The sequence below is a fragment of the Arvicanthis niloticus genome, chromosome 1 (assembly GCF_011762505.2).
Source record: "Arvicanthis niloticus isolate mArvNil1 chromosome 1, mArvNil1.pat.X, whole genome shotgun sequence".
Taxonomy (NCBI): Eukaryota; Metazoa; Chordata; class Mammalia; order Rodentia; family Muridae; genus Arvicanthis; species Arvicanthis niloticus.
The window spans coordinates 134,544,206-134,571,307 of record NC_047658.1 but is presented as its reverse complement, the minus strand read 5'-3'; the positions used below and the strand labels follow the sequence as shown (position 1 = coordinate 134,571,307).

At 41.6% G+C, this 27,102-nt stretch overlaps 1 long non-coding RNA gene across 1 annotated transcript; it reads right to left on the bottom strand.

Moving 5' to 3' along the window:
* Positions 1-12,954: 12,954 nt before the first annotated feature.
* On the bottom strand, positions 12,955-25,273 carry LOC143441112 (uncharacterized). The gene is made up of 3 exons (XR_013108339.1): positions 25,162-25,273; positions 23,264-23,355; positions 12,955-13,863 (listed from the first exon to the last, which is right to left on the bottom strand). It is a non-coding gene; the product is annotated as an uncharacterized LOC143441112 (long non-coding RNA).
* Between the last annotated feature and the right edge of the window lie 1,829 nt (positions 25,274-27,102).

The following is a 27,102-nucleotide window of genomic DNA, read 5'->3' as shown; positions in this document are numbered from 1 at the left end:
GAAAATATGATGACCCATGACCATAGGAATCAGGCAGATTCCCCATGTCTTGGGAAGAAGACTGTAACACAGTGGTGGCAGGAGATAAAACAAACCAGACATGTGAGATTTCAGGTGAGTGGCCACACTTCCTCAACTGGGCATGGGGTAGCAGAGGAAGGTTTAGAAGTAAGGAAGAGGCAGGCGGATTTCTGAGTTCGAGGCCAGCCTGGTCTACAGAGTGAATTCCAGGACAGCCAGGGCTATAGAGAAAAACCCTGTCTCGAAACAAACAAACAAACAAACAAAAACAAAACAAAACAAAACAAAACAAAAAACAAAAAAAAGAGAAGGAGAAGTAAGGAGCCTTTGAGGTAGCTTATTTAAAAATAAGCTAATGTGAATGTGTCTTTCATTCACAGGTCCAAAGATAGTTCCAGGGCGGCTGCTCGAAAGCAATCCCTCAAGAGCCATAGCAGTGTAGCAAAAACTCACAACAGAGATCAGTCAAGCTGGATACTCTAGTTTCTGGATTACCTCTTAGTGACATTTATCCTGGCGATTTGCAGTCATTCTTCATTGTGTAGGAAGTAAACAGGATGCCTGTGGATATACAAGTACAAAAAAACAAAAAAAAAAAAAAAAAAAAAAAAATAGTAATACCATCCCCAAGCCTACAAGCTTTCCCCAGTGGGAAAAGTCACAGACAACCCCAGCATCTTTAGCCCATGGGTAACTGAAGAAGCAAAATGTTTAAGAGCAACATCAGGGTATTTGAGCTAGATACATTTTATCACCAAGGAAGTTGTTATCAAGAAGGATATTATATTGGAAAATAAGTTCTTTTTAAAAGTGAGAATCAAGGAAGACAAACACACACACAAATTCAGTGAGTTCTCAAGGCAAATAAATAATTGGTTTCTGAACACATTTATATTCTGAAATGAGGTAGTTATTTTACATAGCTCATTTTGAGTGCCACATAGCACATTTTAATGCTCCTAAATTCTCAAGGGGGAAGCAATTAAAGAGACTGGAATGTACTTTCTTATGTCTAACCTAGAGTGAACCTAAAATAGAACTTTGTAGTTGTTGTATAAGGAGTCACATATTAGATTTAAAATTTGGTTTCTAGGGACAGAACACCTGCGTGGGGACTGTGGCTCCATCACATATCAGCTGTGTGAACTGTATGAAAGTCACCTACGCATATTACATGGTCAACTGCTTTCTAGGATGGTTTTGAGGATTAAGTGAGATAATCTATGTCAGTCTCACCATAATAAACATTCTGAAGGTTATAGACACACATGGAGGAATGTGCTGCCTAGCTTTCTCTCACTGTGACAAAATGCACAAGAACCATTGGCTTAGGGGAGGATTTTGCTGTTTTGTTCTGTACTTTGTGTTTTGTTTTTGTTTGTTTTTGTTTGGTTTTGTTTTTTTCTGGATGGCAGTTTCAGAGGTTTCAGCTCATGGCTGACTGGCTCTGTTGATCTGTAGAAAGACTGTTGTAGTAGGAGTCTAGAGTAGACTGAAACTCATGGTGTTTGGGAAGGAAAAAGAGAGAAATAAGGAAGGAGCGTTGTTCTGATAGTCCTTTCAAGAGCTTGTCCCTAAAAACCTATCTTCCTTCCACTCAGACTCACCTCTGAACGGTCTAACACTTTTGACCTAGTTTTTAACAAGTGCAGTAGGTATAGAGATGGATAATTAGCATCTTTCTTTGATTACTTTTATGTCTTTTTGGTTGAATGTTTTTATCAGGATTACAAACTTATTTTAAATGTAGGAGCCATTTTCATAGGCAGCTCTTGGGGAAAAAAAAAAAACAAGAAAACAACAACAACAGCAACAAAACCCCCAAAAGAAAACCAGCATCAACCTGTGAGGTGTCTGCCTTGTTTACTTTTTATTTTGGCAGAAAAGATACTTACAGGTTTATGTAGATATTGAGACGACGTGACCATCAAGAATAATAATTACAGTATGAGATTTCTGGGTCCAAAGTCCCACTAGATTCACCACTTTGAGAAGTTACTTAATCTTGTTGAGCCCCTTTGTCCTTATCTGTAAAAGTATTACTATATTAATATTGATTCGTGAAATTAGTATGGTGGTAGTTAGTCCTTAACCAGCTAATTCTCCAACAACCACACAGAGACTCAGGTCTATTAAAATTGCCATGAACCAAATACTGAGCAGTTATTACTCCAATCTAAACCTCCGAGCTGGTCAGGCTTCCTCCCAGACAATATTCCCCTCTTCTTTGAGATTTTTCATCTTTTCTTGACTCAGCTCTTTTCTCCTGATGTTTTCTCACCCTCCCTCATGGCTCCTCCTTTACTCTCATCACTTTCTCTGTGCCTCCTAGAGTTGGAAGTCCCACCTATTCTCTCTAAACCTCTGCATTGGCTCATTGACTTTTATTGGCAAGGCAGAGAATAAGGAGGATCAATGTTTATACAAACCTGAGATAGGAACTTCTAAGAATAAGCATAAGAAAGCCATGCTAGGATTGAAATGAGATCGAAACAAGGGCAGAGAAGTCAGCGTTTGAAAACACAAGGGTAAACTTTACACAGTGCATGGAAACATTATGCTACATTCATCTTTAAAATGGGGATCCGAGCTGAACATGACGAGAATTGTGCCTTTAATCCTAGCACTTGGGAGGCAGAGGCAGGTAGATCTAGTCTAGCCTGGTCTACACAAAAAGTTCCAGGACAGCCAGCCTATGTAGCAGGACCCTGTCTAAAGCAATCAAGCAATCAAGCAAGCAATCAAGCAATCAATCAATCAATCAAGCAAGGAAGGAAGGAAGCAAGCAAGCAAGCAAGCAAACCAATCAACCCTGGAGATCCTATATTCATGATTGGTTTTCATTTAGTTACTTATTTTTCTTTTGAGATAGGATATTGCTATGAATCACAGGCTGTGTATCACATTCTCTGTGCTTCTGCTTCTTAAGTGCTAGGATAAACCATCATGCATACTTTTGACTTATACTATTAGTTAAGCATTTTCTATAAGAGACCTTGGAAATGAAAGGTAATATGATAAAATATTTTTTCTTTACCTTGTAAAAAATTTAATAAACTTCTGGACTCCAAATTTATAGTGCAAATTTGAAGGATGTCTATGTCAGGACTTTATAATTTTCTCTCTTAGTCAGATAGTAAAGACACTATGAGATTATATTCAGATAGACTTGACAAACATGGGACCTACCCATACTCCTAGCTAAGACAGTGGCAGACATTACTAATCTATCTGGAATGTCTATGTACTGAATTCATACTTGCCTCCAAAGCTTTCTGCATGCAATACTCTAGAGATTGTTGTCCCTTTGATGAGCACTTATGATATAAGTAACTAAATCCTTTTAGAAAGATGAGTCAATTTCTAGGAATTAGATTTGCTGAAGAAAAACCAGATCAATTATTGGGTTGATTGTTGGAGTTCATTTTAGACCTTGAGTATTTTTCAGATTTGTTTTTTATCAGGTAGATATAGTATTTTAGTGTTGATGCTAACATTAAAAACAGTTTAGAAAAATATTAGGCTCTTTTTATTTAGTTTTGTTAATTTTTTTCCACATAACATTTTTATTGATTTTCTAAGAGTGTTGCATCATCCACTCCATAACAACCCCTCCCCAGTCTTTACATATCTACCTCCCCTTTCGTGACCACCCCCAAAAGAAGTAAAAATAAAAATAAACAGGCCTACTTTGTGTTATCTATATACTCGCTGGAGCATGGTTAAACCTTTAGTGGCCTGCCATTTAAATAAAACTGAAAATTTCCCCTCCCATCTCTGCTAGAGGCCATCAATTGTGGAGAGCTTAGCCATTACTTTTGAGAGGGAAAGTAGAGAGGGTGGACTTGAAGGGTAGGGCTTTTCACAGCAGCCTTCCATGTTTTTTCCTCTTAACTGTGTATCAGCAGTCATCAGTAGCACAGAGAAAGTAGCCTCCTTGCTCTTCCCAGTCAGTGGGAGCATGGAATATGGACCACTACATGGCTTCTGGCGACAGCAAAGACCACAAACATAGGCCCCCTGCTACAGTAAGGACCATGGATCCAGACAAGGCCCTTAGAGGATGCCTGGACCACACACTTCAACATGGCTTCAGATGGTAGTGCAGGCCACACACATTAGTAAGGACCCTAGTGGCATCACGGCCTGTGGACATTGATGCGGCTTTAGCCTCCACTGCAGACCACGCACATCTTCATGGCCTTTGGTCTTAGCTTGGGCCATGGACATCGACACAGAGCCCTGCTATAGTATAACTGCAGACCCACGCATGGCCCTCTGTGGCAGCAAGGACATGGACATTACCATAGCTTCAGAAGACACTGTGGGCCACTCACATCAATATGGCCCCCAGCGGCAGGATGGTCTATGGACATCAATGTGGTTTCAGGCTTCAGAACAGACTGTGGATATCTGCATGGCCCTTGTGGTAACAGGCCACAGAGGTCATCCCAGCTCCCAACAGATATGCTGTCTTTTCTGCTGTGTGCCCAACCACCGGTTTGGTTTATTTTTATATATTTTAAATAAAAAATAATTACATCATTTCTCCCCATTTTATTTTTTTTCTTCCACCCACCTTCCTCCCTCTCAAATTCCTGGCCTCTTTTTGTCTTATCGTTACATGTATTTCTGGCACATAAATACATAATTACAACCTTCTCTATCCTTTTAGTTTGTTTGTATGTATATGACCTCAGAGCTGACCACTCGGTATTAGAGAACCAATCTTGGTACTCTATGCTGGGGGAGACTATTTCTCCCCGATTCTCAACATTCTTTAATTGCCTGTAGTCCTTTGTCTGTGGATGGGGACCACGAGATTTCCCTCATCCAACATTAGCGTGTCTATTGGTATTGTCCTTGTTCAGATCTTGTTCAGGCAGCTATGTTGTTATCACAGGCGAAGCTTTCCTGTAATTTATAAGAGACACAATCTCATAGCATAGTTCCTGGTCTTTGGGCTCTTACTATCACTCTACCCCTTTTCCATGATGTTTCCTGAGCCTGATGAGCAGAAATTAGACTGTTGATCTACCCACTGGGGCTGGGCACTCCATGATCAGCTGCTTTCTGCATTTTGCCCAGACCCAGTTGTAGTTTTCTGTAATGGTCTCTGTCTGTACCAAAAAGAAGAAATAAATGGTTTTTCACTCTCATTCCAGTAACATATCTTCAGAAGTGACCTGACCATCCCCTCTGGAAGATAAAGAATGTCAATGTTTTCAAGCAAGCTCCTTCTGAAGTTCCAGTCAGAGATGATGATGAATAATCCTCTCTCATGCCTTTCAATAAACAGCATGTGCTACATAAAAGAGAGGGAAAGAGTTGACTAGCAACACTCAGGACCTACTGTTTGTACTGCTGTGGAAGATTCTGTTAAGACAGATGATGATGATAGCTATGACTCTTAAGAAGAGATTTGCTACAGCCTGAGAAATTTTATTTGGGATGTAGCTCCTGCAGCCGTTGACTCTGAATAATTTCCTGGAATGATAGCTTAGTTGCCATTGTTTAGTGCATCTTACAGCTGGGTGCCTTTTATTGTACCTTGGAAGAAAGACACAAATGATAAGAGTGAAGATTGGCTCTTCTGTGCTGATTGGTTTATAGACATTAAACTCTGCATTCTGCAGCATCTTGTAATCAGCATTGTTACGTATCATCATGGGATCCCATTCTTCAAGAAAGCGTAGTAGTGTTCATTATGAATCATTTTAGAAGACAAGAAAAATCTGTGCTCCAGAGGAAGCTCTGTCTCCTAACAATCAATACTAACCTGGAGATACCTCCAGTGGAAAACGGGCTGAAGATTTGGAGTGTTACACTGGGAAGAAGAGGAGATTCAAGAAATTGGAAAGAATAGGAAGAGATGCTCAAAGTAGTTATTGATAGAAAGATACAGAATAAGTTAATTATGTGCTATTATTTTACATGTGCCAGGTAAGCAAAATCAAGAAGCTGGCATAGACCTTGGCTCATGGCAATCCTTGTGCAGCGCTGAGAAACTGGTGTAGACATGCTAGAGGCAGTAGAAAACTAGATCTTTATTTTCTCTCTGATACAGCAGGCCAGATCCACTGCTGGGCATCTGTTTCCCAAAGGAACTATCAAAATCCCTATGAATCAGATACAGAGGTGTTCCAGCTTGCCTGGGATAGTTAAAATAAGCTTCTCTATTCTTGATGTAATTACTGACATCACTCTTTTATTTCACGAGTATATGCCCTCTGTCTGAGGCTACTTGTGTTTGCTACTTTTCTCATCTTCTTGTCACTGTAATAAATAGTTGACAAGAAGCAACTAAGGGAATAAGGGGTCATTCTGGCTAACAATTAAAATGGAGATGCAGCTTATCACAGCTGGGAAAGCATGGTGGCAGGCATGTGAAGTGACTGGTCACATTGGATCCACAGTGAGGAGGCAAAGGGCAGACAAGAAGTGTTAATGGGGTAGCAAGCATCAAGACTCACCTTCAGTGACCCACTCCTTCTACATGTGAGTGTATATATGTGCACTCAGTCTCAGTCTCTCTCTCTCTCTCTCTCTCTCTCTCTCTCTCTCTCTCTCTCTCTCTCTCTCTCTCTCCCTAATCCAAAGTCTTCTCCAACACTTAGTGCAATGTTATGATTGCATTTTCTAGGGACTCCTGTAAAAAATATTTTTTTAAGCATTGGAAGTTACTTACTTCCAATAATATACTAATATACAATGGCACAGAGTAAATATTTCCATTTCAAAAAGGGGTGATGGGAACATACAAAAGAAAAATTAGAACAAAGCAAGAGCTCAACCCAACACTCCAGACCACAAGACTCTGCAGCTACATATCCAGCATCTGGGACTCATGACACTCATCTGGACTCCAGTGTCCTTGGTTAGCCCTGCTCCCCAAGTTCTTCTACTCACAGCATACAAGACTTATCTCTGGGGCCAGCTACATTCCCACTTGTTGCTTATGTTAGAAGATGGTCTACTGTCCTGACATCACCACCACTATGGAATCTCTACTATACCTTAGATTTCACCTCCAGAACTTTACAAAAACATCTTTTCAGGGCCTGGCTTCAGTGATCTTCTGGAACCTTGTCGCAAGACTCCATTGCTCTCTCTGTGTTATATCTAACATGCCTGTAAGACCAGTACTATGTGGCTGCTGCTGCAAAGTTCTACAACCAGCTTGAGATGGAGTCTGGCTCCTTCAGATCAAAGCTGCGGTGACGTCTGTGTGTCTTGGCAGATGAATATGGGAACATGTTTTCAGCGGGCAGTTTAATTTGATCAGGGAACTCCTTGGGCAACATTTTCAGCTCAGGCTACCTCTTTTCAAATGAATTAGCATTTCTACCAGTTGGAACCATCAGTGGGCAGGGCCTTGCCATTGGGGCATGTTGTCTTGTTGTCTCATTGCAAAACCCCAGGGTTCTCTTTAAAGGGCTCATCTTTTTAGCTGCTTTTTCTCCCTCGTTATCTGTAACTTCACAGTCACTCACTGCTCTTCTAAACAAGTCAACATTTGTCCTATTTTTCTGCTGCATTTGTTACTCTCTCCCACCACAGAACCCGATGAAGAGCAGTGAGCAGTCACCATGACATGGCCTAAACTCTATCCTGTCTTACGATTTTCTCTGCCAAATGAATTAGTACATTACTTTTGAGTTCAGCCTCAAAATTGGTAGAATCTCAAAATTGGTATGGAAAGGAGTGGTCAGGGTACAACTTAATGGATTTGATTTTTTTTTTTTTTCTTCCACCTTTACGTAAGTTCTGGGGTAGAACTCATATCACTAGGCTCTCATGACAGGCTCTTTCCCTGCTGAGCCTTCACTGTCTGCATGTCCCCCAACATTCTTGTCGTCTGACTCCCACTAGTATGGCCCAGTAAGCTTATGGCAGTCTAGGGCTTCTGTAGTCCACAGTTCCAACTTCTTCCACATTCCTTCTGAAAATCCATCCTCAAGGCCTACAAGACACACAGGCTTATCGTAGTAGAAGACTTCATACCAATTTTCTCTATCATTTGCTGTTCTCACTGCTGTGACTAAATCCCCACCAAGAAGAGACTTAAAGGAGGAAGAGTTTATTTTGGCCTATGGTTTAAGATGCAGACCATCCTGACAAGGAAGGCATCATAGTAGGGGTAGGAGGTTACTGGTCGGCCGGAAGCAGGACAGGAAGTGGAGCTAGACTCACCTCCAGTGACCCACGGACTCCAGTGAGGTTCCACTGCCTGCAGTTTCCACAACCTTCCAAACAGCGCCACCATCTGGGAGCCAAGTGCTCGAGCACACCAGCTCTGGGGTATATTTCACACCCAAACCACAGCAGTGGTCTTCACAGAACATTTGCCGTGGTGGGAAGTAGAAAGGCAAAGTGTGTTAGGCTTCCGCTATTTAGCACAGAGACGCAACCGACTAAATGTGCTTGTAGCAAAAACACTTGCATCTTAAAAGCAGGACTGGATGGGGAGAGAAACAGATTGCGTTTGTAAAAGTTACATTTGCATGGAGTTAAGGCCACAGCAAAAACTATAAATTCTACAGAACTATAAAGGAGCCAGAGGGTGCGGTCAAAACTGTTACCCGGTGGCAGCAAAGGGAATAAGCAGGATGTGGGAGACAGAGTGGGAGGGGTCTTAGCTGAACCAAAAAATGAACACAGAGAAATGTGATGATTCTGCCTCGGGACCTGGATTTAAAAAAAATAAGCATTTTCTCAAAATACATGGAACTGGGGGAATTTTTAAAAAAGTACTCAGAAATAGAAATATTCAAATGTGAGCTTTCTTGGGAAAGAAGCATTTATTTATTTATTTATTTATTTATCTATTGCCTCCCCCCCCCCTTTAAAGTTCCATAAAGCACTGGATGGAGGCTTCTTAAATCACTATTTGAAAATGGAAAAAAAAATGAATGTTAAAATATTTAGACAAAGAAGCAGACGCACATGTATATGGAACTGCAGCATCTAAGGCAAAAGCAATGTGAAGCTAACATCTAAAACCCACGGCAGATGGGCCTGGAGACATGCCAGGGATGGGTTTCAGATTTGGCACTGAACTGGCCAGCAGGCAATACACAGAAAGGAGATGCCCTCACATACGGGATCTGTGTTGTTGAAGGAAAGAACCACCCACAAACTCGAGAATCCTAAAAAGCAGCGCACATTTCCACATTTCCCATTCTGAAGCCAGAGAAGTTTGTCTCCAAGCTCGTTAAAGAGGGCAGCGTGTGATGGACTACTGACCCAGAGAACTCATTTCCGCAGGCAGATTCGTTCCAAGGCCGTGTTGAGAAGCAGAATGTTAATTTACTCTAACAGAATTGAGGGCTCCTCGATGTCCATAGAACAACCGGGTTTCAGCTTCAGATCATCCCAGGACATGTTTCTTGGTATCCATACCCCAGTAGCCTTCAGAAACATGGGCTTTGTCGTTTGATCATGAATCTCGAGGGTGGGAGACTCCCGGTCATTACAGCTCTAGCTAATAAGAACAGAAAGAGAAGGATTCTTTCTCCAGATTCTGGGAGAGTCACTGTCTCTGGGCCCCTGAGGAACTGGTGAGAGACTTTCCCCATTTCTTTCCAAAATAGTTTTAACTGCCATTAAATTTTCATCGCCTGTAAGCCAAACATAGTGTTGTGGAGTGCATAGAAAGCAAATCTGCTGCCGCTGTCTAGGGACAGGGCTCACTGTTTAGTGGCAGACATGTGCAAAAGGGGTTCATCCCGAGAAATGCTCTTCAGATGTACACTTGGAAGAAGAGAGAGAGAGAGAGAGAGAGAGAGAGAGAGAGAGAGAGAGAGACAGAGACAGAGACAGAGACAGAGACAGACAGAGAAACAGAAACAGAGAGAGACAGACATACAGAGTCAGAGACAGACAGAGAGACAGAGAGAGGGACAGAAAGACAGACACACAGAGAGAAACATAGACAGACAGACAGTCAGATGACAGAGACCAATAGAGATAGAAGTAGAGAGACAGATACAGAGAAAATCTGTTACATTCTGTTTTACTCTAGGTTGGGGGCCAATACAGTTCATCAAGCTATTTTGAAGCCTGGTATAAATAATCCTTGAACATATCCAATTATACTTGATTTCATATTCACCAAGCAGCTCCTGCTTATTAATTCAATTTCCAAGAGTCTCAGAAAGGAAGCGGTAGATGTGCCAAAGCAGCTGTAATTATCCCCTCCCTGCAGCCAGGCCTCATGCAGTGTGACTTTGAGATTCCCCCCCCCCCTGCATACAGCTCAGTTCTTTACCTCTCTCTGGACTGGTATTGTGTTATGTCATGGTCATGCTGGAAGGACCAGTGTGCCAGCATTGAATCTAGGTCTCAAGAGGCCCTGTGTGTGCCTCTCCCATCCACTGAATTATATACAATCACCATGGGATGAACCTGGACCAACCTGGGCCAGCATTGAACCTAGGTCTCAAGAGGCCCTGTGTGTGTCTCTCCCATCCACTGAATTATATACAATCACCATGGGATGAACCTGGGCCAACCTGGGCCACGATGAGAAAGAAGGCCTATTCACTCTGTTTGCTGGCAGGCTAACTGACATGAGGCTATGGGATTTTTCAAAAATACTCCTCCATTTCCAGTTTACCTGTGCAGAGAAGGACCTAGAAGAGAGGCATTATAACAATTCAACATGCAGGCATGAAAATGGTTGGAGGAGAGTGGATGCTAATTACTCTCACTGGATCAAGCCTCCTGTGCTGGTTAGTTTGTACTGTCAACTCAATAAGCCAAGAATCACTTAGGAAGAGTGTCACACTTGAAGAACTTAGTGAAGCAGATTGGCTTGTCGGCATATCTGTAGGGGATTTTTAATTGATATAGGAAGATTAATTGACATAGAAAGATTGTTAATTTATATAGAAAGATGCAACCTACTGTGGATGATGACACCATTTCCTAGGCAGGGTACCCCTGAGTGGTTAAGGATGCAGAAAGCTAGATGAGAGCAAGCAAACAAGCCAGCATTCTGCATGCATCTGCTTCTCTCTGCTTAGGACCATGGCTGTGCTATAACTAGCTGCATAAGTTCCTACCTCTGTGCTGGAGGGATGGCTCCATGGTTAAGAGCACTGTTTGCTTTTCCAGATGACACACATTTGATTTCAGCATCCACATGGCACCTTACAACTATCTGTAATTAACCTTCAGAGACTCCAACATGTCTTCTAGCCTCCTCAGGCACTGGACACCCACGTGGTGGACATATATACATATACAAAACATTATGCATATAAAATAAAACAAGTCTTGAATGGTGGTGATCCTAGCAATCAAGAGATAGAGGCAGGTGAGTCTCTGAGTTTGAGGCCAGCCTGATCTACAGAGTGAGTTCTGTGACAGCCAAGGCGACACAGGCAAATCCTGTCTCAAAAAAATAAAACTTCCTGCCTCTACTTTCCTCAGTGATGGATTGTGACATGCAAATTGTAAGCTTAAATAACATTTTCCTCCTCCCTTGTGTTACATTTTTTGGTCAAGATGTATACACACACACACACACACACACACACACACACACACACTCAAATATGTATTATGTTGTAATTGGCATTTGTAAAAGAATATATGAAATTCTTAGTATTTAGGTCACCCCTCTTCCAATCCCTGCTAGCTCGAGTGACAGTGGCAGAGGGTTGTTTTCTGTTAGTGTGTCTTTAATTCCCCAGACTTTCCCTGCACCTGCTGCTGTGGCAGTCGCAACAGCTCCTCACAGAGCTGAGCCTCTCTGCTGGGCTGTAGCTCATCACCTCTCCTCTGGGAAATGACAGGGAGTTGTGTACCAAGTCCCTGTCAAGAGAGAAGCGGGGAAAGCCAACTTTTAATTGGGTTGTGTAGTGGCCAGACCTGAGCCCTGGCATTTTCCTTTCCCCGAGTCCTGTTGTCAGTTTTATTGTGAAGAGTTTGCTAGGGCCTGAGTGGATCTCCCTCTGAGTCCCTGCTTTCTGTTAGGATGTGCTGAGCCTCATAATTACCACTGCTGTTGGCTGGCAGATCTTTTGATAGCTGAAATGGAGGCCCATGGGACTCACTAATGACACGTAGAGAGATTCTACAGGTGGGATGCTGCCTAGGAGAGACCATGCACCCGTCTGTGACTAGCAAGGCACGAAAGATGTCTTTCCTTTAAAGACCAATGAAGGAGCCAGGCTGGCCTTCTTCGGCTGCCCATACAACACGATGAGGAGTTTGGGTTCAGGTTAGAAAAATGTCTAGGAACTTTGGGAATATTTTGTGAAATTAAAATTTTATTCATGCTCATTCTCCTGTTGAGAAATTAAAGAGTTAGGCCATTATACTGGGGTGATTCCTGGGATGGGAATGTGGAGCCTGGATTTGAGGCTCACTTGGGGACTATCCTGGCTCTGCGGTGCTAGCTGTGTGCCCCCAGGCAAGATACATGTACAGCTTTTCTGAGACTCTATGAAGTGAGATTGGTATTAAATTTGTCATGAGGATTAAGTAATTTAAATGTGTATAATATCTAGCATGGGGCTGAGAGCATAGACGCACTTGATAAATGTGAGCTTAATTTCCCACTCTCTTATCACCGTTTCTGACTTGATTTTATTGCTGTTGTTTGTTTTCCTGTTCTCTCTGTTGTGTTTGTGCATGTGTACATGCAGATGGACACACACACACACACACACACACACACACACACTACTCTGTAAAGTGGTAGATGGATTTTTGGAGAACAAGATGGCCTGTATATATCAATCTTTAAATATATATATATTTTCAACCTAATAATCTCACATAACTGTGTACTAAAACTATGACCCAAATTTTAAAAATTTACAAAGCTATACTCATAGCCTGGGTGTTGCTTTAAGAAATCATCTTTTTGATCATTTCTTATTTGTCTTTTTAAAAAAAAAATATGGCCATTGCCCTTTAAATTATGCCACCTGCAGTTCTTTTATTAATGCTTCTGTGGAGTCAGTAAGTTCTCATTACCATCCCAAGTCATTAAAAATACAGATTGATTTTAATTCCCCCGTGGGCACACAGTGAATCACTTCTTCTACAAAGTTTGTCAAATACGCTTATTTTCTTTATCCAGGGAACCAATGTTTTAAGCAAAGCTTCACTCTAGACCACAGCCCATCTTCAGTGATGAGGTATTTGATGGTACCAGATATGATGATGGTCCTTCATCTTGCTGACAATGAGATGGTCAAAGTGAGTACACTACACGCTGTGTGTTCGCAGTTGGAGGCAGAGGGAAGTCATTTTCGGGTGGTCGGCTGCTCCTCCCAGTGCAGGGCTCCTCTGTATAAGTCTATTACAATCCTGCTGTGTGGAACCATTGTAAGATGAGTTCTCTGAGTAGGAAGCTGAAGTCCAAGATTGCAAACGTCTTGCTTATAGATCTAGAATGTCAAAGGCAGCATGACCCTAAAATCCATGTTCTTTTTCTGTCCCCAGTGGCCTCAAAGGCAGAGGTTCATGCCTTTGGCTAATGCAACGTTTATGCAATCATTTTGAATGCTATCAAAAGTAACATTGCCTGATGCGCTGCTGGACAGGAGCAAAGCCAGAGATGCCCTATACCTGCTTTCAAAAGCAGCTCTAGGGTTCATTCTAGAGTTGCACTCCATCTTTTAAAGAGTAAAAGGTCAGTATCACCCTATGGAAGGTCAGCAGAGCAGAGAGGGTAGGAATAGAGGATTACAAATTGCAAACACATTTAACCTGCCATTGAAGACTGTGGTGAGCACTCAACTGCTAAAGTGCTTGACGACTTGAGTGTGAGTCCCCAGCGGCCATGTAAAAGAGTCAGGTGTTGGCTCGTGTGTATCTCCAGCCCTGGGAAGCAGAGACAGGCAGATACCAGAGTTCACTGATAGTAATCTAGAAAAAGAAACCCAGTAAAGACTGTAGAAAGGCTGGTTGTTTCAGAGCCTCAGGAGGCTGCAAAGAGGGGATAAGTGGAGAAGGGCAATTGTTTAACATAGTAAACTTATTCTACATTATATAAAATAACATATATTAATATATAACATCCCATTGTATATTATATTATGGGATTCTGTATTATATATTCTTTAATTACATAGCATACATTTTCGAGACCTGCAGAAACTCAATAACACAAAGTATAAACTTTATTGTATACTAACTAAATGAATCATGAAGTCAGAGGAGTCTTGGGGTGAAATGTGGAATTGTGACAAATCTCTTTAGTTTACTAGATAAGTTGGAAATAGCCTCACTGAAAGGCATGCAGACAAAGTGGGGCTAGCCCAAGTAACTGGGGAAATAATTGACATCTATAAGGCAAAAACCAAGAGAAATATAAATATACAGAAGCACCATGCTGGAGTTGAAAGCATCTCTCATAATGGTTCACATTAGCAATTTTGTACAGCTGTACAGCATACTAGACTCGCACATCTAGAGGCACAAACAGTGAAAGGAGCCAGGGGTCTCATGGTTGCCATGGGATATTACAGTTGAGTAAAGGAAGGATTCCGAAATCACCTGTGTGATACTGGATTAGAATTGAGGGTTTCAATGTAGATTTTGTGCACTGTATATAGACACAGGGTGTTACATATGAAAGTTTCTATAGATAACACAGAAATGTGTGTGTGTGTGTGTGTGTGTGTCAGTATACACACAGATATTTGTGTGACCCAGCAGCTGGGATGCCTTATATAACACTATTCTAAGTGTAACAGCCACAATTACTATGTGGACTTTGATTTCTTTAGTAAAATGAACATATTTTGTGTAAATGACTTGTTCTAGGACTAAGGTGAGAAATAAAAAAGATAAGACTGGAATTTTAAAAACGCTCATAAACACAGGCATGTGTGCACACATATGGGGATATGCCAAATTAGCCAAAATTAACCAAATTAACTCCCAGTGGCTCAGCGTGGCACATTTGAATAACAAAGGAGATAAATCCAAGGTGATACATACATGACTATATATAATAATATATTACACACATTATATATAGTAATGTATATGTAATAAATACACATATGACTATGCCAAAAGGAGTAAGTTATTAAATAAATATTTTCTTTTGTCAGGGAATTCCATCTAATATGTGTAGACACTGTATTCTTAGGAATTAGAGCATAATTCCCTGCTGTTTAAGAGTCAGTTGAACACAGTCCTTTCCTTCCAAAGAGGATAGTTTGAATACCAAAGCACATACACTGAAGCTAAATCATTAGGAAGGCATCAACAGATCCCACGTGAGGATCATTTTTTTTTTCCCAAATATTTTACTAGTGCTCCTCAAAAAAAGCTAAGGTCATAAAAACAAGGGGACCATCAAGAGCTGTTTATTATCAAGAGGAGCCCAAGGAGACCAATGGACGGTGCTGTCCATGTAGTGGAATAGCCTAAGGAGATCCTAGAAAAGAAAGATGGGGATGTTGGTTAAAACCTGAGGAGACGTGTGGAGTATAGTCAGTGATACTGTATCAACAATAACGTATCCTTGGGTTAAAGAGTCAGCTCAGTGACAGAATTCTTTGCTAGTACTTGAAAGACCCTAGGTTCAATCCTAGAGAGGCAGTAGAGAAGGGAAGAGGAAGAGGAGGAGGATGAGAAAAAGAAAAGAAACACCGACTTATTAATAATAAATGTCACATATTAATAATGGCAGTCTTGAGTGTGGCGTATATGTAAACTCTATACCATTTTCAACTTATATAAAGACAGCCTTACTCTCAGAAAAAAAAAAAAAAAACATTCATTTGAAATATTCAAATACTTCGTCATCATGCCCAAGATTCTGATTTAGTTAGTCTGGGTTACTGCCTGAAATTCAGGAACTTTGGATGCTTCCAAGGTGATTCAAATTTGTAACCTGCAATTCACCACTCTGTAGGAGGGTAGGTGTCTACAAACAGGCTGTTCTTTCTCCCTCCACCCCTTAATTATAAAAAGTATCCTGGCCTGGTAGAAGAGTCTGACTTAATGAGTTTGGCTGTTCGGATGCAGCAGTTCTTTAAGCTCAGGGCCAGTGAGACGGACCTTAGAAAGTGCTTTTACCTGTTCAGTTAAAATCTTATCCAAAAGCTTAGCACACAGAATTTAGGGAATTAGAGAGTGAAGGACAGAGTGTGTGAAATCTGCTACGGGTTGGATCTGAATGTGGTAGGAATGTCTTTTCCCCCTTTGCTTCTTACTCTTTGGGTTAGAAGTGAGACATCCCTAGACATAGAAAGGTTGGCCTTAATTAGAGAGAGAATTATTCTCTGGGGTTCGGCAGTGAAAAAGTGTTAAGATGTATGACCTGTGGCAAATGTCACTTTCAGGCTCAAGGGCCACAGAACTGAAGCCATACTATTTGTCTCTTGTAGGCATGCAGGGCGGCTGGCAGCTAGGGCTCCAGACATGTCCCATACCCTGTTCTGGAGATGGTGGACTTCATCAAGCAGAGAGGGGGAGATTGCAGCAGCCTGACATAAGTGTGGGTGAAGAGAGAAGGCCAAGAGGTGAAGGAGTCAGCAGCCCCTCACTGACAATTTGAGGAGACTTCCTTCCTACACTCAGACTCCTGGCTGAAAATTCTCGAGGGCCTGGAGATCACCTCACCCACATCAGGGTATGAAGAAGGCTTATTTTCCCTATCATTTTTCATCCTCAAATAACCAGTTGTAGGAATTCTTGCATTTTCAAAAAAATATTTAACTTGCCAGGAATCATTTTTCTAACCGTAGCTTATACAATGCTAAGCCCTGAGGAGGAATGTGTAAATGTGAAAAGGAGGCACGGCTTTTATTCATTTACCCCACCCACTATTTAATTGTGTCTCATGTGCCGGGCAGCTGGTAGATACTAGTGAGAGAATAAATAAATAAATAAATAAATAAATAAATAAATAAATAAAAGTTGTGATACAAAAGCAGAATCTAAGTGAGTTTTTGGCTTCTTTCTAAGTTTCTAGCCATCTGAGAGTTTGCTGTCTGATCTAGGTATTCCCAATGTCGGGAGAAACGCTTGGTCATAGATACTGGGAGGTCTGGGAGATGGTACTGTAGTGTTGTAGCTGGGGTGTGAAGCATCTACCCAAAAGATTCACATATTGAGGGTAGGGTCCCCATGATGGATCTAATCATTAAGAGGTGACAGAATCACAAGGACTCTAATGTCACCAGTGTCCTGGCAGAAGCTCTGAGGCAATGCTCATTCTTGTGTTACCTCAGTTTGGTTGTTGGTTAGCAAAACTCAGCCATGTTCAGCTATCTCGGACCATCTCTTTACTGGCATGGAATTTGGGGAGTGATTTACAGAATGGGTATTGGTTACTTATCATAAGATTAAAGATTTTCAGAAAACTATAAACAATATAAAATTTAAGTAGCTAAACCCTGTCAGGCATTGCTGATCTAAGTGTGTATTATTAAATAATTGTTCCATTAAGGCATGTCAGTAGGGAATTAAGATGTGACCCAAATTTTGTACTTCTTTTTAGTAACTCAATGTAATGTTGAGCTAACACTCAGTGGATCCCAGCTGCAGGCATGTGACATGAAGGAAGGGGAAGGGGGTGATATGTCCCTGGGGAGCTCTTACTAAGTGTAGGCGTAGGCTGGTGGGTGGGGTCTCTCTCTCTCTCTCTCTCTCTCTCTCTCTCTCTCTCTCTCTCTCTCTCTCTCATGTGTATGTGTGTGTGTGCATGTGCACACGAGTGCATGTTTGTGTGTTCATTTAGTTCTCTGTTATTCACATGTGAATTATGTTTGTTATTGTCTGCATCACTATGACCAAAATACAGAGTACCTAATAGGAACAGATTAAAAGACACAAGATTTATACCACTCATGGTTCCAGTCTTTATGTTGCTCATGGTTCCAGAAGGATGGGCCCATGACTGCTTAGCACCATATGAGGGCAGAACATCATATTAGCCAGAGTGTGTGACCAAGGATAGGGATAGTTTCGTACTGACCAGAAGTGGCTGGGAACGGGACACCCCTAAGAACTCATCCCAGGTGACCTACTTTCTCTAGTTAGGGCATAGTGAACATGAAAGGAACCTCCCACAACAGTGCCACTCCTGGGAGTGGGGTGGGGGGTGGGGTGGAGACCTGAGCATTCAAAACAGGAACTGGGAGAAGGGTAAGCATTTCATATTCAAACCATAGCATTTGCAATCTAAAAATAGTTAGTTTAAAGCTATAGAAAGGGCAGTTAGTGAGTCTCTCTTGCTGTTGTTGGAAAGGGTGTGTGACCTTTAAAAGGCACCACCCTCTAGACATTTAGATTCAGTGCAGCTCTGCCTAGAAACTCTATTCTCCAGAAGCCCCATTCTCCCTGTGTCCTTCTTTGTGGTCCACTCACCTTTGCAGCCTCCTACCTCTGAGTCAAGTAGGAGCATCAGCAGTTGAGTTTAGAGCAGTGACTTTAAGGACGTTTTTTTCTTTTTCCAACAGTATCTGTCTTAATTTTTTAAGCTGCCTATTATATTCTGTTCTTGAAGACCTGAGGTGATAATATTATGCACTGTTGATCAAAGGTTGTAACTTGTTCATGGAGGCAGCATCAGCAGCTGATGGAGTAGGAGCCTGGGTTTTCATTCAAGCTGAAGCCTCCCCCCTCCCCCTCCTTAGGAAAGTGAGCTGTGTGAGGCAGAGTGTGAGCTCTCCTCTGAAGGCATCTAGTCACATATTTGGATACATATTTTAGTTAAGAACCTAGAGTTTGCATAGAGCTTTGCTTACCTTTCTTGCTATTAGAAGGTGGTTACTAGTCATTGATAAATCCACTAATCCAGGAGAGTGATATTGAGTTCCACCAATGGAGGGAAAATTTAACACCCTTCTTCTCATGCTTGTTTTTCTTCACAGGGAAGAGACATACTCTTACAGTTTCCTGTCTTAACATATCAACTTGGGCCAGATGCTACTGGGTGGTCCTCTATGACAATTCTATTTTAAAGTGTCCATCACAGGCTCATGTGTGTAGATGATGCTGACTTGGGGGGTGGAGTTGTGGATGCTACAGAGTAGGACCCACGGCTGGTAGAGGTAAGTTCCTGGGGATAGCCTTTGAGGGTTTTAACCCAGCCTTGCTCCCAGCTGAAGGTGCTCCCTGCTTCTTTCCTGCTATGGTGATGTAACCTGCCACTATGTGGTCCTGCTATTGCAGACTGAGCTGCTGCAGCCATCTTGCCTTCCCCGCCACAATGAGATGCACCTACTAAACTGTGAGCCAAGCGAGATCTTTCCTCCCATAAATTGTTTCTGTTGGGTGTTTGGTCATAGCAATGGGAGAAGTAAGTAAAACACATACTTGCCAGAGACATTTCCTTCCTGTGGTCAGTAGAGCTATTTCCCTGGGGGAGACAGGACCACCTGGCTTGTAGTTGTGGAAATGAAATAAGCAAAAACAATATAGTGACATCAGATCTATGGCTATTAATTTTTCTTTGTAGGTGGCAAAGGGAGACCATCCATTTGATACTCACTTGAGACTTCAGGCCACAACCCTTCCTGCTCATATGCCAAGCTGCATATGTCTTGGGTGATGCTATAGTGTATCAATAGTACAATGTTGCATGGAGATCCAGTGACTTTGCTTTTGTGAGCCGTTGCCCATGCTGGGGTGAGACTTTTCCATGGTGCAGACAGCTTTGAGTTTCCTATGCTCTTTAGGTACCCCTCTCTGTTTCTATAAGTACCTATAATAAATCCATTGGTTCACCATGCTTGATTAAGATGGAATCTTTTCTTTGGTATGTCATTGTCCTTTCTGGGGTGGATGGATGTTTCTTTATATCTTCCCACAAAATATTATGTAACAGTTTCACACTTGGCTTCCATTATGTTCCAGCACATTCTTGCTGTGGGTATGCTGGTTTTAGGGTAGACTGGGTGGGTTTCTATTGTGACCATAAACCCACAAAACCTTGACTGTATCCTTGGGGATAACTGGAGCCTTATGGTTATCATTTACTCAAAATTAACTGAGCCTGAGCCTCTGTACATCCTGGTGCCATTGCAGCAGGTTAGCTTTCCTATGGCTAGTTGGCCAGTCACAGCTAATGGGAGCTTTCCTATGTGCCCTTTTCTCCTGGTAGGAACAAGTCTGAAACCTGCTCGTGTTTCCACATTCCTTCAAATGAACCTCATCCACCTGTTGGGTCAGTAGCCACTCCAACTATAACTCTCTTAGCTTGACACAGTAGCTTTACAATTTAGATACCTAGATCCCTGGCTTGGCCTAGTCCCCAGGGATGGGGCATCACCAGAGTGTGTGTGTACATGTATGGGGGTGCCCTTGATATATTGAGGGTTAGCAGGCCATGCAAAGTTTTCCATATTCAGGGGACACAGTAGACAATGACATCTTGTGTCTGCCACACTTCAGTACTCATCCTCTTCTCCAGAGATTACACTTTGTAAAACTTCCAGGCAGCTACTACATCAATACAAGCAAGCATGCCACACGTCAGCATGTTCAGCTCCTCTTACAGGGAAGACACAGGATCCTGATGCTGCTGTAGCTTCACCCAACACCCATGTAACACTGAGAATTTTACATCTTATGTTCAAAGTGGGTCATATTCTTGAATGGACCACATTTATTTTCCTTTTCTTTCCTCCCTTCAAGTTGCTTTAGAAAAGCCTTGCCTGCATTTTGTTTTGCTCAACCTGGATTTTAGTTCTTACTGTTAGAAACTCAGTTTTCCCTGTGGTGTGTAATACTGATCACTTGGGGTTTTAAATGGTTAGGTGAAATCCAAGTCTCGGAAACTATCTGAATATAAACACTTTGGGGTAGCATAATATGTAATCACTATGCTCCCACCTATGAACATAGCCAACCCCAATCTCCTCCTTCTTTGAGGGCATCAGAGCTTGTGGATTATGTTGGAAGAAAGAGATAAAGGGTAGATAGGAAATGAATAGGTCAGGTTTTGTCTCTGAAAGACCTTCATGTTTCATCAGTCTTCCTGTGTCTGAGCTGTCAAGGGTATGGAGCATCCTTAGATTCTGGGAACCATCAGGTTTTCTCTTCTTTAAATTATCCAGCTAGAAGGGGAGGAGGCCTTTAAAATTGGAATTTAGATTTATGTTTTTCATTAAAAATTCTTTTTATGACAAGAGAAATAAGAAATAGTTTCAGAGTAGCCTACTAATGATTACATTAGTCATTCACAAAAAAAATTATTTTCTGACCTTTGTGTGCCAGACACTGTGGTACAGTATGTTGCTATGACATGGTTTTAAAAATAATTAGTCTTGGTTCCCATTTCTAACACAGAGATCCCAAAAGCTGTGAGGTTTTCTGAGTGAGAGGAATATTTACGTATGTTAATAGGGCAACTAAGGTAGGAGTGGACACAGTTTCCTTGAAGGAAGAAGTTGGTCACCAGAGGAACCCAACACATGTCTGGGAGAGTAGAGTTCTGAGTTCTGCGTGTGACCTCTACTTCCAGGAGGTGGTCTGGAGGCAGAAGATGGAGTTAAATGACCTATAGCTAATGACTCAGCAAGTTGTGCCTACAAAATGAAGTTTCTATAAGAGCCCTGGGTTTAAGTGAGCTTCCTGGACACAGAGAGCAATTCTGAGAGGCTAGCATGCCCAGAGAGGCCACGAAAGTTGGGTTTCCCCAGCCATATACCTGGTTTCATGGAGCTCTCCAACTGGCTGTTTCTAGGTTGTACCACTTATAATGAAACTGCAAAAGATAGTAGGCAGATAATTTTTTTAGTTCAGTGAGTCAATGACTAAGCAAATGACTGAACCTGTGTGTGTATGTAGAGAGTGGTCTGTGGTAGGCTAAAGTACAGGTGTCTTTGTAGCTAGTACCTAGAGTGGTGACATCTTCTTTCTCTATTGCTTCACTTGTGAGGACTGCACTAACTGAGATGTAGCCAAAGGAATTCTACTGCTGGCCAGTCAGTTGTTGTTGTTATAGTGAATTGAAGAACTGGCTGCTATTTGAACAATGTATCTGGGGATAAAATGGTGAACGGAAACAGAAAGCTTCCATTCTCAAAGTCTGCAGCTATGCAGTGAGTTTATTAGGGTTCTCTAGCACAGTGCCTCATATCGTCCATGTATTCACTGAACTCTACTCAATCTTTGAGCGGTATCACATCAGTGGGCTTTATGCTTTCTATCCCTGACTGTGTGAGATCGATCACTGGAGCTCCAGCTTCCATCAGGAAGTTGATGGGAAGGAGGTGAATAGAAGCAAGGGGTTGGCCAACATGGTCTTGTTTCCTCCTTGTGAGGCCACCATTGGCCTTGTGTCTTTTCACAGTGTCTTTCTTCTTTTACATCCTGATAACTCCTTCTGGTCTCCTAGAGGCTGGGAGTGGTAAAAGTGTTTCAGCTTTCTAATATACAGTTATATTATATCTGTATACACACTTGTAAAATGAATGAATGAAGCAAACAAGCAAGCTTTCTTAAATATGCCATCTTCAAATTACTCTCATAGGAGTGTCCCATCTCTTTGCGACACAAACCCAGAACTGTTTTTGTGAATTCTGGATTTATGTTTGCTGAGTGTGTTGATTCTTCTTTTTAGTTTAGTTGGTGCCATGCCAGCTGTTCGGCTGTTTGCGAAGGTCATGCGGTCTGCAACGATAAAAACTTATAGAGCAAAATGCCTATCTTCCCATTTCCTTTGGCACAAGAGAGCAGAGAAGGGGCCAGAGCACCAGCTCTGTGTTATAGCATTTGGAATTGCACTTTCCATTGCCAAAACGCACATCTTACTCTTTATGATTTTGGCATCAACTCTATACTCCAGCTTTTAAGATGCATTGATGGTCCGGGCTTATAGCAAAGTGCAGCATGCCGATGAGGGGCTAATAAATGATGCAGAAGTTATTGCTATTAACATTTTATTGGTGAGATGGGACAGGATAGCAACACTCACAAGTTTAGTAGTTATCCCTGAAATATGGTTCATGATAAACATTTTAGTGAAAGAGAACCCAGGAATAGACCATGGAAAGAGGGGAAATGTGTGCTTCTCTTGCATACAGAGGTTTTGCCACAAAGAATCATAAGATTGGTGTTTGTGTTTGGCCTCACTGACTGAGCCCCACACTTGCACTTGTCTTAGAATCTATGAGAGGTTTTTTTTGATACATTTCTTGTGAAAAGATATGAACTTGTATGTTTTGCCCCTTTCATGAACACCACTTTGAGCCTCTTTTACTTTCTAAGTCATTACTGAAAAATGCATTAGGCTGGCCAGGAAGTATATACTTACAGATGGTTTCAACTGGTTTCTGATCCATTCTCATGAAGATAAAAGGGACAGCTTGTGTAGGATGGTCTCTGAAGAGCTGATGAAATCCTAACCTAAAGAAATGAAGAGTTTCAAAGGCCATTAACCCCCGGTGCTATAGAAAAAAAAACATACATCTACACCCTAGACACATAGTGTGGTGGTTTCATTAAGTACCCTTTGGTGACATAAGCCAAAATAAACTCTTCCATAAGTGAACTTTGGTCATGGTGTTTTGTCAGTGTCAGGGAGGAACTAATACAAAAGTTGGTACCAGAGAGTTGGCTGGTGATGTTAAGAACCTGACAATGCTTTTTTTTTTTTTTTCAATCTGGAAGACTTTGGACTATAAATGTTCTATCAGCAGAACTTAATGGGCCATTCTAGCAGGAGTCGATGTGACAGAAATTCTGAGAATCATGTAGATTATGGAAAATCAAGGTTTCAAACAATGTCTTGATAAGAACTGGGCTAGAGTTCATTCTTATGATTTTTAGCAAGAGTCTGTCTGCCTGTGCCCTAAGAACTTGCATAAGACTAAATAAAAAAAAGGACTCATCCTTTGGTGGAGGAAATTTCAAGACAGTGTAATACTGAGTGTGTTGCATGGTGGTTACTGGCAACCCTTACGCAGGTCTACAATGATAAAGATTGAGTGCGACAAAAAGAAATACAAGATGTGTAGTTTGGAGAGAAAAAGAATACTAGAAAGCTTAATTAACAGCCAAAGATTGCACTGAAAGAGGATGCAATCCTTTAGGAGCTTAATGTCATTGAAGAGAGACTTCCTGCTTTGCACTGGGGCACTGAGAAAGATGCCCTCAGGTGAGATCCCACTGTCTGCTAAGAGCGCAACTTGTGAAAGGAGAAAGAATTAAGGATTTCTTGTTCCTAGAAAGCAATTGCTTTAGCATACAAAAGTTACTATAAATGTAGTTGTAGGGGCCATGCCCACCCCAAGCAGGTAGCTGAACTTGGCAGTGTCACCCATGTGGTACTGGCTATGGAGGCATGTGAGATATATTTTGGCTCCAGGTATTCAAGATGCAGCTGAAGTCAATGTGTGACATTGAATCGTTGCAGAGTGACACCCCCAGGAAGCCACGACGCCACAAGGCCATGACAGGCTGTTGCACAAAGTTGTGAAGGTGAATCCCCAAGTTTCAGGAAAGACCTTAAGATGTTAGAGATGCCAGAGATGGTGAGAAATCTATGAAAGAGAACTTCATATAGAAAGCAGAATGAGTGGGAAGGCACACTGCAGACAGCAAAACTGGAGAGCCCTTTGAAAACAGAGCTGTAGATTTCAGACACAGAGCCAAAGGATTTGATAATTTCCCTACTGGACTTCAGCCTTGCTTTAGTCTAGTGTTGTATCACTACACTCTCGTTCTTCCTTTTCAGAATGGTAGTATATATTCAATGCCATTGGGTTTTGAAAGTATGTAATTTGCATTTTTATTAGCAGGGGTACCAGTTAAGACAATGTGTTCAGTCTCAAGAGACTTTGGACTTTAAAACAACACTGAGATTGTAGAAGCCTATACAGACTTCTGTAATTGGAATAAATGCATTTTGTATTATAATATGGCTATGGGCCTATGAAGAACAAGGAGTTCTGTGTGGTGCTTGGAATGAGAAATGTCCGCAGTAGGCTCAAGTATTTGAACTCTTGGTCCATGGTTTGTGGTACTACTTTAGGAGGTTATGGAATTTTCAGGAAGTGAAGGCTTTCTAGAGGAAGTACATTACTGGGGTGTCCATTGAGGATTCATAGCCCCACCCCACTTTCAGTTTTTCTCTGTCTCTATTTCTTTGTCTCTCTGTCTCTATCTCTGTCTGTCTCTGTCTCACTGTCTCTGTCTCTCTCCCACACTCACTCTGATTTGTGTTTGTAGTTGACAATGTGATCTCTCAGGTCCCTGCTCCAGCCAATTGCAGCCACAACGCCTCCCTTGCCATTATGGGCTCTCCCCCTGAAATCACAAATCACGATGTAACACAAGCAACACAAGTAACAAATAAGCAACTGATAGGTACAGCTATGTTAATTTGCTAGGATTAACTTGAGGGCCTTCTGTAATCAACTTGGTTAAAGAGTAATTTACTGAGTTGTAATTCTGGAGGATGGAAGTCCAAAATCAAGGTGTTAGCAGGCTTGTTCCTATGGAGAGCTATGTGTGAGAGATTTGTGCCAACTTTCTCTTCTTAGCTTCTTGGTGACTGTCTTGGCTCCATGTCTGTCCATAAGATCTTCTATTTATGGTTATCTGTGTACAAATTCCAGCCCCTTTGAGGACACAAGTGATACTGAATTATAGACAACCACAATGACCTCATTTTAATTAGAGTACCTCTTTAAAGGTCCTCTACACAAATTCAGTGATGTTCTGAGGTTGTGGGGACCAGGACTTCCACAGTGGATTCTGGGAAAGATGGAACAGGGATAATTCAGTCCTTAACATCATCTGTCTAAAGACTGAGAACAACTCAGTTCTTCAATACCCTTGTTAGCTTTTATTTCTGTCCTACTAATTTCAATATTCTCATTTTCAATTTTTCTTTTTTTTTTACCCTGAGATAGAATACTAGAAGGTAATTACAACTAAGAATTTTTACAGACACCTCAAAGAATTCAATTTAGAGGAAAATAAAGCTGAAGCAAATTCCAGGCAGCAATGACTATTATTGATATAGCCCTGAAATACTTGTTTTGGGGATAAACATGAACTTTTTATTACTCCATGGTGGCTAGATGGTGTTGAAATTTGAAGGTATAATTTTTTTAAGAATTATTTTATAAGCTGTATTTTATGTTATTAAATTGCAATAATAAGAACATGTGTCTGTCTTTCCCCCCTTTGAGTCTCTTTACTTCTGAGAGACAAATTCTCCTATGGAGGCAAGATTTTTTTTCTTGAAATGTCCCTCAGGTACACTTTTGGCAGGACCATAGACAATACAGACATTAAATTCATCTAAAATGGTTTTGTCAGTGGAAGGATGCTAAAACCACATGAGAGCAGGAGGCAGCTATGTCAGTATAGCACTTTGTAGAGGTGTACCTACACATTGCTAGGAAGATAGTGTTCTTGTGTTGGACCAAATGGTCTCTTGGGGAAGGAGGCTCTAAATGAGGCAAATATGTCTTTCAGGCATACGCCGGTTGCCAAGGTCAACGTGGCTTGATCAGCCTCATATCAACTCAAGATGTTTTGATTTGTGGCATCAGAAAACAAATATCAGAATGTTGAACTCCACTCTGTAGACTCCATTCTTCCTCATCTTATGTGGCCCAAGATGCTTGCTGGAAGTGGGTGGCTGCTGACAAAGCACTAGTATCCTCCTTCTGAGCCCACAGTCAATGTCTTCTTAGACGTGCATGGCTTCACCAGACACAGCAGCAGTGTTTCACAGCTGAGAACTTTCCTCCCCAACCCCTATGCTCAGTGGAGGCTTTTGAAACCAACCCATAACACAGAACATGTTTCTTGTGGGAGCCTATAAGTGTCCAGAAGTAAGCTGCATCTTCTACTGAAACTTCACCAGAGTTAACTGATTGATGAGAACTCTAATGGTTGTGGAGAGGTAGGAGAGTTGCAGGTCTAGAGACCAATTATGAATTGATCCATTGTTTTTCTTAATAGTCATTTGTTGTCTGCTTCTATATGTGACCTAACAGCTTTGTCACTACTGAGAAAGTCCATTGGACTGAACAGATAGAATACTACTTTCTAATCAACAAAACAGCTGTCAGATAGCCCCTGAGGCTGCAGCATGTTTCTTTTTTCCTTTAATCTACTCACCTGATGTTTCTATGT